The sequence below is a fragment of the Sapajus apella genome, unplaced genomic scaffold (genome assembly GCF_009761245.1).
Source record: "Sapajus apella isolate SASKATOON/1434 unplaced genomic scaffold, GSC_monkey_1.0 scaffold45, whole genome shotgun sequence".
Taxonomy (NCBI): Eukaryota; Metazoa; Chordata; class Mammalia; order Primates; family Cebidae; genus Sapajus; species Sapajus apella.
The window spans coordinates 19,742,694-19,753,777 of record NW_022436985.1 but is presented as its reverse complement, the minus strand read 5'-3'; the positions used below and the strand labels follow the sequence as shown (position 1 = coordinate 19,753,777).

Below are 11,084 nucleotides of genomic sequence, written 5' to 3'. Positions count from 1 at the left end.
CTTTTAGACCCTGTGACATTTTATTTTTTAGAATCCAGAGTATATGTACCAGTTATTATAGCAGCAATTTCTAGCTTAATAACTTTCCCTTGGGAGTCAACCATCTGAGGGAATAGTAACATCCTGGTTTCCATAAAGCAGAACATGGCAGAATCATGAACTACATCACAAATATAACTACTTATTTTTTAAAAAAAGGAAAATGGGGATTCTTAAGAATTCTGAAAACTATTTGTTTGATAGCACGAACATAGAAAATTACTAAGCCACTAAAACATGTGTTGGGTAATCTCTTTTTAAGAATCAATCTGTAATTATATATATATATATATTATATAAAATTGATTATATTATATATATAATCAATCTGTAATTATATATATAATTATCTGTATATATAATTACAGATTGATTATATATATGATATGTATATGTAATATATATTATATAATTATGTAACAATATATATTTGTAATAATACCATATATTTTAATGATGCTTGGCAATCTACAAGGCACTATATATAGTGTTTTCATATACTTGACCTCATTTGCTCCTGAATTCTTTTAATAGCATAGTAAGTGTTTGGTTAGTATTTGTCAAATGAACATTCCCATGAAGTAGCTAGAACAAATTCATTCATGTAAAGCATCTTGCATCAATTACCAGTTTGTAGACTGATGTTAATCCTTAAATGCTTACTGATTTTTAACAAAATGAAAAAAATAAGGGTAATTTTCGCATGCAGTTGCCAACTGTCCTTTCTTGGGAATGATGACTTAAGTATCTTCTACTTTTTTAGGGAGTATTCAAATGTTTTCCTTTATGAAATAATAGTGATGGTAAATTTGTTGGTGGGGTTTAAATACCTACTTTGGTTTTTTTTTGTTATTTTTTTCATTAATGCATCTCATTTTATTTTAGTTTTGGTGTTGACTTGCTAGCTCTAGCCTTTCAAGGTAAAATCTTTTCTGAAAAAGAACTTGGTAACACAATTCTCACAAAAATTTATGATTTTAAAACAATTGGATTTCTAATAACACAAATTATTTTGATTCATTTTGTGTTGCTCTCCTTGGGAACCATAAATCTGCCTAGGGCACACACAGTCTCCACACTTAACTTGGCCAAGGAATAGTCATGTTTCAAGATGAAGTTCATCACTACCCATGAAGTATTTATTCTTGTCAAGGCTGTTCTGCTTAAATCTAATCAAACTTATAGACTACATCTCGGTTTACAGAAGATACAGGAGATGGAGGAACAAATCAGCTGACCTCAAGTGGGAATAATTAGACCAATTTAGAATGTGGGATGTTACGCAGTTCAACCCTCCCAGCCTCCTAGAAACAAGCAGGAGAAACCATTAAAGAGAATTCAGACGTAGCAATTGACTATAAGGTGGGTTAGTGATTATAGTTTGAAAGCATCATCTATTCAAGACATTTGAGGGAAAATTGATTAATACCGACTTTGTAAAGAAAATTTTGACAGCTCCATATAGGACTCCCAAATTCTTTTTGAAGTTTTAGTGATCTGAGATGTCCAAATAACTGAATAGTCATAGTACCCACTAGGCTTTTTCTTCCCCCCACAGGAAAATTAAAACTTGGAGGTTATTTACCCAAAACAGCAATAACATTACTAGAAAACAGTAATAGCCATTACCTTTTATTGAGTGCTGCTATGGTTTGAATGTGTCCTTCAGAAAGTATGTGTTGGAAACTTAATCCCCAGTGCAGCAGTGTTGAGAGATGAGGCCTTATGGGAGGCAAAGCCCTCATGAATGGATTAATGCTGAGTATAGTCATTGGAGACTCAGAAGAGAGGGAGGGTGAGAGGAGGATGATGAGGCCTGAGAAATTACTTAATGAGTACAGTGTACACTATTTGGGTGATGGTTACATGAAAAGGCCCAGGCCACCACTAAGCACTATATCCATGTAACAGAATTGTACATGTACCCCTTAAATTTACACAAATTGTAAAAAAGTAATAATAAAAGGACTTAAGACTGCAAGGAACTCTTGGGCACACCCTTGCATGCTTGCTTGCTCTCTCTCCCTTCTTGACTCATCTCCTCTTGCCCTCTCTTGCCCTTCTGCCATGGGCTGACCACAGCATGAAGGTTATCACTAGAAGCCAGCCCCTCAATCATGGTTCTTTAGCCTCCAGACTGCAAGAAATTAATCTCTGTGCTTTATAAATTACCTTCTTGGGGCCAGGCATGGTGGCTCACGCCTGTAATCCCACCACTTTGGGAGGCTGAAGTGAGCAGATCACAAATTCAGAAGTTCGAGATCAACCTGGCCAACATGGAGAAACCCCATCTCTACTAAAAATACAAAAATTAGCCAGGCATGGTGGTGGGCATCTGTAATCCCAGCTACTCGGGAGGCTGAGGCAGGAGAGTCACTTGAACCCGGGAGACGGAGGTTGCCATTGCACACCATCCTGGATGACAAAAGCAAGACTCCGTCTCAAAAAAAAAAAAAAAAAAAAAAAAAAATTACCTTCTCAGGTATTCTGCTATAACAACACAAAACAGACTAAGACAAATGCCTGCCACCATCTTATGCCTTAGATGCATCCTCTCATTTCAAACTCACAGCAATTCACTGAGCAGAGTGGTACTCCTATTTCAGATAAGGAAAGCGCAACTTGTGTGAGGTCTGGTAAGTGGCAAACGAAGATTCAAACCCACATCTAATTTTAAAGTTCGTAGGCTCTTTTAACCCTTGGGTTATTTTACCTCTTTTTAAAAAATATATATTCTAACAACCATTTAATTGAGCAGTTTAAAAATTTTAAACTATTGAATACTCGCCTTCAGTTTCTTGATATTTCTAATTAATGAATTATGGTTGGGCTGATGTGAAAAAAGAAGAGTTAGAGTGGGGTGAGAAGAGTAATGCAGGCTGGAGAGGAAAAGATACCTACTTGTTTCCCACAGTTACCATCATTTAAGAGCTTACTGATGCATCATTATTTGAAGATCCCAATTCCCAAAGTATAAGCTCTACTATTTGTAGATTTTCTTTTAATTAATGGAGTAAGTATAGTCATTATTGAAAAATTTAAAAATACTGATTAGATATTTTAAAAGTCCGTCATACCCTACTACTTAAGGATAACCAGCGTTAATATTTTTGTACTTTGTTTTCAATTGTGGGTATGCATCTGTGTGTGCACATTTTATAAAGTAAGCATTTAAAAAGACATGTGAAAAGCGTCAATTTAATGTTGAACAGTATTCCATCCTGTTAATGTTCTGTTTTGTGGAATGATTCCTCAGTTGTTGTACATTTGACTAACTCCAGGATCCTATTCCCCCCATTATTTACAGTGCTTTGGAGAAAATCTTGGAGCGTTATTTATTTTCTAATTTTTAGAAGTGGCATTCCTGGGTCAAAAGGTCCGATGTGGCTAAAAGACCTTATAATGTCTTAGAAAGGTAACTTACTGAGCAGAACAAGCCAGAATAAGGAAATGTGGTTGGAAAATTTGCTCTGTGCAGGAACATTCCAGGGTCTTATTAACTGGCCTATGAATAAATTACTCTCTACTCTTCCATTAGAGCATTTTTCTTATTGGCTGACTAGAGCTTTGTTGAATATATGCTTCTGGAAAAAGAGTAAAATTACACTATATTACTCAATTTAAATCTCTTATCTTTTTTTATAACAGTGAATCATTTTATTTTTATTATAGCAAAATAAAGGGGAAAATTTTCCTTCATAAAATAATAAAATGTTTTACTATTTCTGTTTGCTTAATTTACAACAAGCAGAAAATAAGCTAGGTCTGCTTTGATCCAAATATTGATGTCCCAGAGGTTGTACACAATGTTTGTTAAAGAGAACTATAAAATGCCTTTGGAAGCTTTTATAAGAAAGAAAATAAAAGTTTAGCCCTACAACTTTTCTCTCTGCTAGAACTGCAAACTACTGCCACAGTTTTAAATAGACTTGGTCGTTTATATATCCAGGAAAATCTAAAAAAAAAAAAAAAAAAAAAAGTAAAGAGAAATGCATATAAGTGATTGCATAGCAGAACAGAACATTAACTGCGAACACTAAAGAAATAAAAGAAATATTATCAAATATACAAAGGTCCTACAATCCCTTAAACACATTTCACAAATAATATTTAAAAATCATTGTTTTGTTCCCTACAGACAAAGCCTAGATTACTAAAAACAATTGAAATGAGTAATCCTCTTAAAGGAATTGCTTCTCCATAATTCTTACTTACATCTGCAAGCAAACAATCAGATTTTAAGAGATGCTAGCTTTTTATCCAAAATGAGATTGGACATGTCAGGTCACTTTTGTCCCCAAAACAATCTTTCAGAGAAATACTAGAAATTATAAATGGTAAAGGGTAATTATTTCTTTATTTCTTGTCAGGTACTACACCGATAGTCAAAAATTCAAAAGATGTGACTCTTGCTTAAAATTGACTAATCTTTTTTCCAAAATTGTTTTAAATTTCATGGCACCACAGAATCACCTAGAATGAGTGTGTTGTTTTTGAATGTGTCTCACATTAAATAAACTGGGGTGCGAAGAGCAAGCCTCCCATATAAAGAAGCAGGCAAATTTTGATACACATGCATAGTCCAAGTGCTGTAAGCATCAACATTTCAGTTCTTTCACACTCTACACACACACATACACACAAAGCCTACTTTGAAACAATTCACTTGCTTCTAATTGCAGCAAGAAAATTAAGCAATATTATGGTCAACAGTACTCCTTAAATTTTAGAATAGCTATGTAAGAACATTCTTTTCCCCTCACAATTGTTTCTGACATTATTGACCTCAAATTTTAAGGTGAGTTTTTCTGATGTTGTCTATGTTCCAAATCTGTAGAAACAAACAAAAAAAATCAGTAAAGGCTCTATGTTTCAGTCAAAAACTTAATGTTCCTGAAAATACTACATAACTTAGTTGGCATTATTCCCCAAGACAGTGGAGTTAACGAAAGAACAATTTGCATCATAAATTATTACCAAGGGCCTATACATCTTGATAAGACATAAAAGGTCCACCCTGAACCTAAATGTGTCTGAGTGGTCAGTGTTGTACCTTGGCTACAACTTCACTTTTGTAACATTGTATCTTATTTCTAGGTTAACAGCTCTACCAAATAAGAATATGAAAGTTTATTTTTAGTAAGACAATGTTGCAAATTATGGTCAACCAACACCTTTTCACCAAATACTTCAAGCATAAAAGATGAGAATCTTTACAAAAATATACAGAAACACAAATTGGTAGCTGCTCATAACATTAAACAAACTGGACTCTTAGGAGTGGCTTCTCAAACAGCATGTCATTTTAATATAACCAATCTATAAGCAAATGAATGATATATGCCTAAAAATGATCATAGTTTATACTATCAGTGGCCACTGGATTTAGGACTAGTCCAAGATCTTGATCTAGATTTTGACCTAGACCTAGACTATGATCTTGACTGGGATTTGGAGCAAGGTGGTTCCCTTTTCCTTGATTCCTTTTTATGTCTTGAGAAAGACTTGTGTTTTGGAATCCGTTTTAGAGTTGCCTGTAGTTTTGGTATGAGATGCAGACTTAGAATGTGATTTAGCCTTCATTTCTTTCTTGGGCTGGGACTTGGACTGTGATCTTGAATTGGATTTAGATCAAGAAAAACACGGATATCAGTGATTGACTATCATTGTTGGAATGGCTTCTGCTACACTGTGGTCTTTCAGTCCATCCACTATTTCTAGGACTACAAGGTCTTTTATAGATGTAAGCAAAATACTGAATTCTTGGTCTTCTTTCATAACTTTGGCTTCTAGAATATCTGTATCTGTCATAATCGTAGCGTGAAGAACTGTACACATTCCTCCCTTCCTTTGCTTTCATCTGATTTGGTGTCTTCCAGTCCCCCTGTGCAAACTATTTCAGTTTGACATCCACAAATCCACTTTCTCTCCAAATTATGTAAAGCATCTTCAGCATCGATAACATCCTCAAATTGAACATAAGCAACTCTTTTTGGACAGTGAGTGTAAGTGGAACATACACATCAACTAGAGGATCATAACGACCAAATTCACACCATAAATCATTGGGCCTGCTGTTGTTGGCCCCATTCCTGATGGGGTACCTTGGAGGATGCAGGTAGCTGTACGTGACTGCTGTGTGAGTCTTAGTGCCAGGGGACATGGACTCAGCAAACCGTCTAGCCCCTGGCAGCCAATCCTCAGACATGCACAGCCAGAGGGCTCTACTACAGCTAAATTAATTCTTGTATATAAGACTAGGAATTTACCAGTTTTGTAGTAAATATAGTGATTCTCAAAGTTTAGTTTGTATCCAAATCACTTGAAGGGCTTGCAAAATGCAAGTTACAACCTCCCACCCAGTACTCTGGGGTGGACCTTGAACATTTGCATTTCTAACCAGGTGATGATGATGATGGTGATGATGATGATTGTCCAGGGACCACACTTTGAGAAATACTGGTATCTACTAATAGTTCTTTTAACTCTGGCTGGATGCAAAAATTTCTGGCTTTGGTGCTAGCTTTATTTTAAAAATTCCGCAAGTCATTCTGATGCACTGGAGTGGAGAATCACTGGCGTGTGCAATTAGCCAAGTTGTAAAAGATATAAAATTTGCAATAGAAGTCAAGATTTTAAAAGACAAATGATAAAAAGATAATGCACTGAATTTAAGAGCCAGGACTACTTTCTAACTTTCTGGACTATCCCTATGTGCAAATAATTTAAATTCTGGGTTCTAACCCTATGGGCAAACAGTTCAAATTCTGTGACCTTCTGTAAAACAACGACATCATAGGATGATCATCAATGTACTTTCAAACCAAAATTTTATAATATACCTTTTTAGCATGGGCATTTCACACTAGCAGGGGGCATTTCACACTAAGAAGTGATGTAATGTAACATTAATTAGCATTACTAATATAAAAATAAATAAAAATATAAATTTGATGATTTTATTTATACTGTTTTGTTAACTAGATGCTTAAGGTGGGATGGGGGACCTATTAAATAATGATTGTTGGTTTTAATTTCTTATAGCAAGTAGTCAACAACAGTGTCCAGTAGGTGGCGATAGTAGCCTTTCATACAACTTTAAAATAATTGTGTACTTACTAGTCAATAATTGTTTTCTCACTTGCCTGTACAAATAGCACAAAATACTTTGTAGGCCACCTGGAGCTCTATTTCAGAGAGAATCTTTTGTTTGTTTATTTTATTCTATTTTGGGACTATAACAAATTTTGCTTTAGGTTTCTGTGATCATGCATATTTAGAGGTTTGTAAAAATTCTTTTTTTATGTTGAAAATGTAATTTTAATAGTTAATTCTTCATCTTACATAGGAGCACAATAAAATACACTACAATCTGAAGAAACTCCAGAATTACGGGAATAAGAATGAAGAAAATTCAGATGGGATACAATATCCATCTTAAACTGCAAGAGACAAAGATCCAACTCGAAGGTTAGCATTTATGTATTTACGACTGGCTACATTTGTGACTTAAAGAACAGTTTTGTGAGGGGAGGAACTCTGTCAATGAAGAAGAAAAATTACTGAATTTCAAATTAAAGAATAAAAGAAGCTCCCATAGCAAATACTAGAGGGATGAAAGTAAGAATCATTAATTGAGGATTTGATGCTCTCAAAGGAATCCCTTTCTAATAACACACAGGCTGGATGCTTGAGATCTGCAGGTTTATAAGGAAGATTCACAAATGCCTCAGCAAATCCCAAATGATTATCAGATCAGTGTTTCTTAATCACACTCCAAAGGTTACAGATAAAATTTTCAGACAAGAACCAAGAAAAAGTCATAACCCAAATTTTAGGCAAAAATGTGGCACAACTATGAAAGTCCTACATGTCAGTTACAACTGCTTTCTTTGCTGTGACTTTCCTGTACAGTAATATTTAAACACTGTGGCAAGACACCAATGACCATCTAATCCGACAACACAAATACATTTATTTCAAATTCCCAGGAGGTTAAAAAAGGTTAGATACTGATGCTTTATGCATACTCAGGGCCAGTTTATAAACACTCCATTCAATACGATCTTAACACAAATCTGCATCAGTGAAAAGAAACTGGCAAAGTCTACCTCTTGCCATTCAATTTGTCAGATGGTGAAGACCAGGACAGAATGTTCCATCAGTTTTAATTTTAAAGTATGATTGTCACATTGGGAAAAATGAAATAAACACAGTAAAATAAACTGTACAAAGGCAAAGTAGAATAACAAAAAATATTTTACTAAAACATAAGATTTACAGAAGTTTCCAGACAAGCCATACAAAATGGTCACAAGCTTTTTTTGAAGGGGGGAATCTATACTTGACAGCAAAGTCACAATTATTGGTGAGGGCTGTTTTTAAAACTTTTATTATAGAATTTTTCAAATATGAAGAAAATACAATAATGAATACCCACCCAAATTCAGCAATGGTCAATGTTCTGCTATTGTTCCCATTTTACCTGTCCCTTCCATCTACCCAGCGCCAAGCTTGTTGTCATCCCTTTTATAGTACTTAGAAGCAAATCCCACATATTGTATCACTGAACCTATAGAGCTTTAAAAGTTGTCAAGCTATAATTACAAGAAGGTTGTAGGTGCATTATTTCCGAACCCATTGTTTTTGTGTATTACTCTAGCCATTGAGTACCGTTAGTTTTTGTTTGTTTGGACTCTATTTTTCACATAGTAATGAACCAAACACCTATTTCTAGTGCTTTGAGAACTGGAAGTAGGTGGTAGCATAACTAGCCATAAAAGGTTGTATGTGAATATCAACATTTTTAAAATACAAAATTAATATCTTCACTTAAATTTTTGTTTTTTACTTTTAAAATTTTATTATTGTTTTTGAGACAGGGTCTCACTCTGTCACCCAAGGCAGGAGTGCAGCAGTGCAATCACAGCTCCCTGCAGCCTCGACCTCCTGGGCTCAAGTGATCCTCAAACCTCAGTCTTCCGAGTAGCTGGGATCACAGGTGCATGCCATGCTGCCCATCATGCCTGGCTGACTGTTTTATTTTTTGTAGAGATGGGGTCTCACTGTGTTGCTCAGGATGATCTCAAATTCATAGGCTCAAGCAACCTGCCCACATCAGCCTCCCAAAGTGCTGAAGTTACAGGCACAAGCTACAGTGCTTGGCTTTTTACTTTTCAATAAAAATATAAAATTAGAAATTTATTCTTATAAAGAATAGAAGATATATTTGGATATCTATTTATCCAAGGTATCCGTAAGAACAAAAAGTTTTACTGTATGGTTTTTATCTAAAATATGGAGGCATATTAAATTTTGACAGAGAAATGAATATAATTGAGAATTTAAAGAACTCAATGACCCATAATTCCTAAAACAACCACTTAACATTTTGTTATATTTTCTTTTTCTCCTTCCTATGTGGAGGTCTCCGTCTTCCCTGAAATTACATGTTTATGTCAGATGTGGAGTAGAAGGGAGACATCCCGGCTCTGGAGGTTTTCCACATCCCTGGCTCTTCAGTCACTTTCCATTGATGAAAAGCCACCAAAACAACAACAAGAACGAAAACAAAAACCCCCAATTTGAAGTATTTGCTAAATGAATGAAAGGCCTAACACTTTCTGTGTCTTATTATATGTTATCTAAAATTCTTTCTTTTCTTTTCTTTTTCTTTTCATCTTTTTTTGGGGAGATAGGGTCTTATCTGTTGCCTAAGCTAGAGTGCAGTAATACAATCACAGCTCACTGCAGCCTCGGACTCTTGGGCTCAAGCAATCATTCCACCTCAGCCTTCTGAGTAGGTGGGACTACAGGAGTGTGCCACCATAATTGCCTAATTTAAAAAAATCCTTTTTTGTAGAGGTAGGGTCTCACTATGTTGTCCACGCTGGTCTAAAATTCCTGGCTTCAGACAATTCTGCTACCTCGGCCTTCCAAAGTACTGGGATTGTAGATGTGAGCCATGTGTTTGGCTTGTAAAACTTTATAATACTGCTTCCTTTGTTGGTTATTGCTTTAATGAAAATTATTTTATTCAAAATTTTAAGTTAAAGACAACAACCTGGTGTTTCCCAAAGGTCAATCAATACATGTACTCAGAAAACTCTGAGGAGTTGTATCACTCACGGTACAAGAAATTAATTTAGATTACAAGTATATCAGATTTTCAATTAATAGTTAAGTATATCTTTAATGCATTGTAGGATAAGATAACTAACATAAAGACCATGATGTCATGAAATTGTTTCCTAAGATGACATTACAACAGGTAATTACATTTATTTTTAAAACCCATTAAAATATTAAGTAAGATTATAAATTATATAAACTGCCAAACTGTTTTCCAAAGCAGCTATGCCAATTACATTCCCTCCAGCAATAGATGAGTGTTCCAGATTCTCCACATCTTTGTCAACACTTGGAGCTGTCTGTCTGTATGTTCTTTTAGCTATTTTAGTGGGTGTGTAGTAGTCATATATGTTTTAAGAAAATAAGTTATTTTGCTGAGAAAGTATATGGGGGAAAATGACAGTAGTTTTGAAACATGGGCCATTTAAAGGATGGAGTATATGTATGCTATGAAGCTCCAGAAGTAGAGCTAGGCAGGACTAACACAGACTTCATAAAGAAGCAAATTCTGGTACAAAGTAAGGCAAAACTTAAATGCTATGGACCCTCTTGCATAATGGTAGTGATTGAGCATATTTACATCCAGCTGTATCAGTGTTCTTCAATTACAGTCAGTAGAAATTGACTGACTTAACGAGAGTCATGTATTATAAGGATATGGAGTGGGTCACAGAATCAAAGGAAAAGCCACACAACTGGAACTTGGAAAGGATAGGAAGCAGAAGGGCATCGTAAGAGATCCATGTCACAGAAACCAGCAAACAGCCTCCTCAGAGAGCTACTGTCAAGGTGAATTAGTTCTGTTTTCTGACCTTGTGTCACTCACGATTTAAATTCTAAGGGGAGAGAATCTGCTTGGCCTACTTTAGTCAACGTGCCCACTTCTTGGTCAGAAGAAGGCAGAATTGATAATC

The 11,084-nt window shown here is 35.2% G+C and overlaps 1 pseudogene; it reads right to left on the bottom strand.

Moving 5' to 3' along the window:
- Nucleotides 1-5,408: 5,408 nt before the first annotated feature.
- LOC116524381 lies at nucleotides 5,409-6,247 on the bottom strand (annotated as a pseudogene).
- Nucleotides 6,248-11,084: the final 4,837 nt, after the last annotated feature.